This window comes from Brassica oleracea, chromosome C1 (genome assembly GCF_000695525.1).
Source record: "Brassica oleracea var. oleracea cultivar TO1000 chromosome C1, BOL, whole genome shotgun sequence".
NCBI lineage: Eukaryota > Viridiplantae > Streptophyta > Magnoliopsida > Brassicales > Brassicaceae > Brassica > Brassica oleracea.
In genome coordinates, this window is record NC_027748.1 from 11631317 (window position 1) to 11638601 (window position 7285).

The following is a 7285-nucleotide window of genomic DNA, read 5'->3' on the forward strand; positions in this document are numbered from 1 at the left end:
GTGTAAATCGACCTTCGCCGATCGAGTGAAATGGACCAGGTCGATCAGTATATATTTCGCATTTTTTTTGTTCTGAATAATGATCGGGATCGATCGATCCACTATACCTTGTAAAGTGGGATCGATCGATCCCCCTTGTCGAACTCAATATATATCTTTTAAAAAATTTACAATTTTAAAGGCATTACTGCCATTTTGGAAAAAAATAGTCTAATAGGACATAAAGTAGTATAGATTAGTCTAAAGGGACATAGTTACCATTTTTTTGCTCTAAAAACAGATTTTTAAGTGTATGTCATTGATTTTGACATAATGTAATAACTAACATTTATGTCATTTATTATCCGTTTCTACTATTTCTTCCTTTAATCATCCAGTGACTTTGTGTTGTTAGAGATGATGTGACCAAAGAAATATATGGTGAATAAGATATTTAAATATGAAGTCAACAAAATAAAATGTGGCTAAAATTTAGTGCACACTATTGACAACGATAGTGTCAAAATCATCCACATCACTGTTTTTTACCTCTAATTAGTAAATATATATTGTAATCACAGTAAATTATAAACCAAATATAATATATAATTGTTTTACTATATATTTAAAATTTATCGGCCATAGAACATACATATTAAATTCTATCCACCCACTTAAATATTAAACCCTAGACAAACCCCCTAGTTACTAAATCTAAACCCAAATATAATTTTAACCATATGTTGCAAGTGTACAATTCTATCTCAGTGACATAGTACAACACCCAAAATGCGGTAAGAACTATACATAATAAACCCACCTAAAATCGATAACTACTATACACAAACCCCCACTTAGTAAATCTAAATCCTAACCAGGAACTTATAAACTCGAATACAATCTATAAACTATTTTTCAATATTAGACAATCTAAACCCTAACAAGAAACCTATAACATGATAAATTATTACATATTTAATAAATAGTATAGAACTATTGTCTCAAATAGTATAGAACTTATAAATAGTATATATATAGAATGACTGACTCACACCTAACTTTAAATATTAAACCCTAAACTATTATCACTAAACCCAAAACTCAACCCTCACCTTTCAAATACTAAACCCTAAATCTTAATCACAAAATCCTAAACCATACCTCCCATTTAAATATTAAACCTTAAACAAACTCCCTAGTTACTAAATCTAAACCCAAATATAATGTCTATGATTGCATGAAAGAGTTAATGCTGATCCCAACCATACCCCCTCACCTTCTAAATACTAAACCCTAAATTCTAGTCACTAAACCCTAATCCAAATATACCCTAAACCCTAAACCTAAATAAATAGATTAAGCTAAACCCTAATCAAGGAAGTATAAACCCAAATAGAATGTATATAATATGGTTTACTATACCCAAACCTTTACTTAGTAAATCTAAACCCTAGGCAGGAACCTATAAACCCAAATACAATCTATAATTTGTTTTCCAATATTAAACACTTGAAAGCACATTTACTTGGTTAGCATGTTGCATATCTTATATTCCATATAGTCTAAGTAGTATAGTAAACGAATGTTCCAAATAATCAAATTTGTCGAACACTCGAAAAATGAATTTCATATTACAATCAACCACACAAAATGACAAAGAAGAGACCTATCAAATTAAAAAACATAACATATTATTACATTTTTAATGAGTAGTATAGAAATATGTCTCAAATAGTATGGTAACCGTACATATGTAGCTATACTTAAGAATATATACTATACTATTCATTCCACCAAATATAGTATAGACGACGAGTTCATCTTCTTCGATTCTTTTTTTTTAAACAGACTGATACACATTCATTTCGTTCACCATCATTATTCTTCACCATCATAAAGAGATCGTCTTCATCTCCTCTCTTTTTCCTGACACGATGATGCTTTGTTCTTCACCACTGGATCTTTAAAACAAAAACATAAAAAAAAACAGTGTATAAAAACAAAAGCATGATTGTGAGAATCAATTAATTTTTTTTTAAAGAAAAGAAATGAAAGAGTTGTTGTGTGTGCTCACCGTCTATGACTTCATCGTTGTCTCTTCTTTTGAAAAAAAATGAAAGAGTTATTGTGTGTGTTCACCGTCTACGTTTTCATCGTTGTTTGTTCTTCACCACTGGATCTTTAAAACAAAAACATAAAAAAAAACAGTGTATAAAAACAAAAGCATGATTGTGAGAATCAATTAATTTTTTTTTAAAGAAAAGAAATGAAAGAGTTGTTGTGTGTGCTCACCGTCTACGACTTCATTGTTGTCTCTTCTTTTGAACAATTGATTGTTCTTTTGGTGAAGTATTGAAAGAGAAAAATTATGTGACAGAAGAAAAGATATGATTTTGTTGATAATCTGAAGAAGAAAGAGAGACAGTGGAAAGAGATGGTGGAGTAGAGACGTGGCGGTGGTGGTGATGGATTAGAAGATGTGGCTAAAAGTTTTTTATGTATTTTTTAATTATTTTTGTTAGTTGGTTTCACCGGTTGGTTGAGAAGGGTAATATGACAATAATCTATAATGTGTACAGTGTATATTGAAAAAATAAGGTTTTTAGATAGTGGGTGAATTATAATTTGTTTGATGGCTGTAAGATGCAATTCCCATTTTTTCCCCGAAAAAATAAAATAAAAGATATATCTAAGAAATTCAGAAAAATGGAAAAACTAATTATAATAATAATTGAGAAATATAAGTTTTTAGAAAAAAATTCTATGATAGTCATTTTTAGTTTATTTTCACAAAAAATAACACTTAAAAATAAAATGACCAAAAAGTTTTTATTAAAGGATAAATATACATTTATACATTAGGGTTAATTAATCTAGACTTAGGGTTTAGAGTTAAGAGTTTGAGTTTTTGAGGGTAGAATTTCAAATTTTAAAAAATTAAAAATAAAATAAAAATTTTCAAAATTAAAAGGGCTATTGATATATAAAAAATGAATTCTTGCTACTGTCAAGTTAACAGTGGTAATTGTTGTAATTTTAGATTCAATCCAGATGACCAATTTACTCTTTACTCTTTTGAGTTCAATGTTAAGCTGAGAACAAGTTAGTTTCAAAGATTAATGGTGAGACGAGTAACAAGAACACTTAAATATATAATTCGATTTAATGAAAGCCAGCTTAGGGTTATTCATCGGGTGTCAGAGCTTAAACCAAACGACTATACAAATGCGATGATATGCAGTCTAGAACTCGGATTGCTCGGCTAGGACAATCCACTATCGTGGAACTGGCCCCTTCGCTGATTGGTCTCGATTCCTAAGCTATTGCTTGGAACAAGATCCGATCGCGAGCCTTAGAGGATAGGTTCGATTATTTCACTTAATACCCTAATATCTACTCTCGCTGATTAGGGATATGAAGCTCATTCAATATATGTCAATTCATCTCCTAAGCGGATAGCTAGGTGATTAAACTTAAGATCGAACATTAAGTGATCAATTCAATGCAAGCAATAAGATCAATATGAATGCGATAGACACCCTAAAACCCTAAGCAAGCTAGCTGACTACTCAATCATAATGCAGGATGACACAGACATGATGGCTGAATAATATTGCATATATAAAATAGAGTAGGAAGAACAAGGGTTCAGGATGATCTTCTCGTGAAAATGAGAGATGGAGCCTTCTCCCTTACAAGTTGCTAAATCGCCCAGGTAGTTCTAGGTTTCTTGCCAAAAAAATAGTGTGTTCTCATAGAAGTGATAGGATAGGATTTTTATATGGAGGCGCTGGTGGAGAAGTGAGGAGAGATAGAATTTAGGGCAAACTCCCGAAATTGGAAGTTTCCTTAATGATCAGGAACAATCAGCCGCTTGTTCTCTTCGGGAACGCCCTTCGGATTGGTCTGATCGGCTGTTCTGCATCGGGTATCCCAAAATAGCATCTTTCTTCATGGATCTCTCTTCTTTGATCTTTCAGCTGTTCCAAACCTGGAATGATATCAAATAAGCACGAATTAGGATTGAGATTTAGCTCAAAGCACACATATAATGGTGTTAGAAACATCATATATCAGCTATTTTAGTCATTTTCATTTTTGAGGGCTATATTGGTGAAAAAAACTTAATAAAAAAACTAATTGAGAGAATTACCCTAAGTTTTATTGCATAGAAAAAAAAAAAGAAATATTAAAATTATCACTAGTTAATGGGCAATTCTCTCAAATAACTATTTTTAAGTTTTTGTCACAAAAATAACTCTCATGAAAGAAAATGACCAAAATAATCCCTTTTTATTTTGAATTTTTTTTATTTTTTATATTTTATTTTTAAAAAAATTGGAACCAAATCCTCAAAATCTCACCGCTTAACTCTAAACCTTAAATTTAGATTAGTTAACCCTAAAGTATAAATGTATATTTACCCTTTAATAAAACTTATTTTGATCATTTTTCTCTTTAAGTGTTATTTTTTTGACAAAAATTTAAAAAGAACTATCATATGGAATTTTTCTTAGTTAATATATTTGAAAACCAACTAATAGAAAATACACATGGAATTAGGAAAGAGATACAAGTTAGATCATGGAATACAAATATGCAATCAATAAAGCGAAATTGCGACTAAGCTTCACACAATGTCTTTAGTCACCTATAGTCAGGGTATAGAATCATCAATCCACCGATGAGTTTAGTTAGTACCACAACTCTAAGTGAAAGATCTACTCACCAAGTACAATGGAAATTGCTAGATCATTGAAGAGGAAAGAGATATAAAGGAATCTCCCCACCATCATGGAATTGTTTTCATCTCCCCAAATGTGCAATGATCTCTTACAAAGACTCTTAAAAGGTTTTAGTTGGATCTCGATACACAGTGTGTCTTTTCTATAATATTGCCATCCTACCCTTTCATTCAACCGGTAAAACCTACAAAAAAAATTATAATCTAAATTAATAACAAGTGATTCTGAAAGAAAGACGCGGCCTTTACTTACTCTCACATAGCTAACAAAGCAAATGGTAAAATATGGAAAGGTCAATAGATTCATCTTCATATTTTAGCGATTAAGACGCCACTGATTACATTCTTGGGGAGTTTGTGGAGAAGAAGACCATTATCGAAGGCTCGGTAGGTGACAAAAGGCGTGAGTAAGACGGCACCGTAACGGCGGTAAAACACAATCACATTGCCTATTATGTAAGTTGTTTTACTACTCTTAAATTCTCTAAATTTCCATTCATTGTATGTCGGAATCTGATATTGTAAAGTAAAAAAACCAGAAGTTTGGGATTTTCTGTTTATAAGAAAATGGTGCTTGTATTCCATTTGCATGACAATATAGTTGACTGTGTATATACATGGTATAGACCCGATGAAGATAGCTATGTCAACCTCTATTACTTTGTTTGTGTGAATTTGTAAATAAAATATACTATATATAAGTAAATAAAGCAGTATAGATGTTTATTTCCATAATATGTAAATTATATTGTGGTGGGTGACTGTGTTGTAGTACAGATGTCTGCCCGCATAGTATAGTAATTATTATGTTAATAGTATAGTATATGTTATTGAAGTGGTTTTCAGTTTAAAAATAATGTGCGTTGACATCGCCACATAATTATTAATTATAATTTAATATGTGATGTTCTGTGATTTATGGAATTGTTGATGAAATTGTCTCTGTTGATGGTGAATGATTGTGGTGAATAATAGAGTTTTGAAGACTCGTGTGGCGAGTGACAAGACTTGTTCAGTGGCGATCACCTACATCTATACAATCGAAACTACTGTATTTGTTTCTACCGCAATTGTCCCTCTTCTCATAATTCTATGACCGTATGTTCTTCTCTTCTATCTAGTGAATCAACAACAAAATTCTTTTCTCCGATGCGGTTGCATGTACTATCTCCACCAATGTCGTCAGATACACTTATTTTTTATTGTTGTGAATGACAAAGAATATTGAATGTATTGACCTTTCCATATTTTATATTGATGTGTATATGATTTTGTAAAGAGAAATAGTATATTAAACGCAAATGGAATAGAATTTATTATGGCATCAGATAAAACAGAATACAATGTGATGTTGAGTCGAATGGTATTCATATGATGTTTCTTTAATATTACATAATATAATTTAATATTACACAATTTTATGTACTTTTTAAATTTTGATATTTGGGTTTAGGGTTTATCTTTGGATTAGGGTTTAGTGATTTAAGTTTAGCGTTTAGTATTTAGAAAGTGAGGGAGTATGGTTTTAGGTCGGCATTAACTTCTTCCTTGCAATCATACATATTTCATAATCTCACCAATAGGTACTATGTTATTTATTTTATTCCATTCTATTTGGGTTTATGATTTATATTAAGGTTTATGGTTTATATTTGGGTAAGGGTTTAGTGATTAGAGTTTAGGGTTTAGTATTTAGAAGGTGGAGAAGTATGGTTATGGTGGACGTTAACTTCTTCCATGCAATCATAGACATTTCATAATTTCACCAATATGTACTATGTTATTTATTTTGTTTCCTTCTATCTAGGTTTTAGGTTTATATTTGAGTTTATGGTTTATATTTGTTTTTAGGGTTTACTGATTAGATTTTAGAATTTGTTTAATGGTTAAAAGACGATTACAATACAAAAATCGTGATGGTAACGAAGCTTTAAATTAACGGGGGTTATTGGAATCAGAATTTAGAAAGAGTTAAGTGATTTTAAAAGTTGACAGATTCTTAGAAGTCAAGTAGAGTTAACAAATATTCTCCAAATTTCTATCAAATACTTTGAATTGACTTTTGTAGATTTTATTGATTTTTATGGATTTGCATAATATATTATTTTCAAAATATTTCTTCTTATAAGGCAATGTATAACAATCTCTTCAGAACATTTCCAAAAACAAAATCTCGATGTAAACCATATACATATAAACATCACGTAATTCTGTAATGTTTATTTTGTAGGAAAATTTTATTTAGCAGATTGTGGGTTTGCCAACCGTCAGAAGTTTTTAGCTCCATTTAGAAGTACTCGGTATCATCTACAGGATTTTACGGGCGAAGGTCGTGATCCCAGTAACCAGAACGAGTTATTCAACTTGCGGCATGCGTCTTTAAGAAATGTGATCGAGAGAATATTTGGTATCTTCAAATCTCGGTTTCTGATTTTTAAATTTGCTCCTCTTTTCTCTTTTAAGACACAAGCGAAGTTAGTTTTGGCATGTGCTGGATTGCATAACTTCTTACGTAAAGAGTGCCGATCAGATGCTTTTCCAGAAGAAGTGATCAATGAAAAC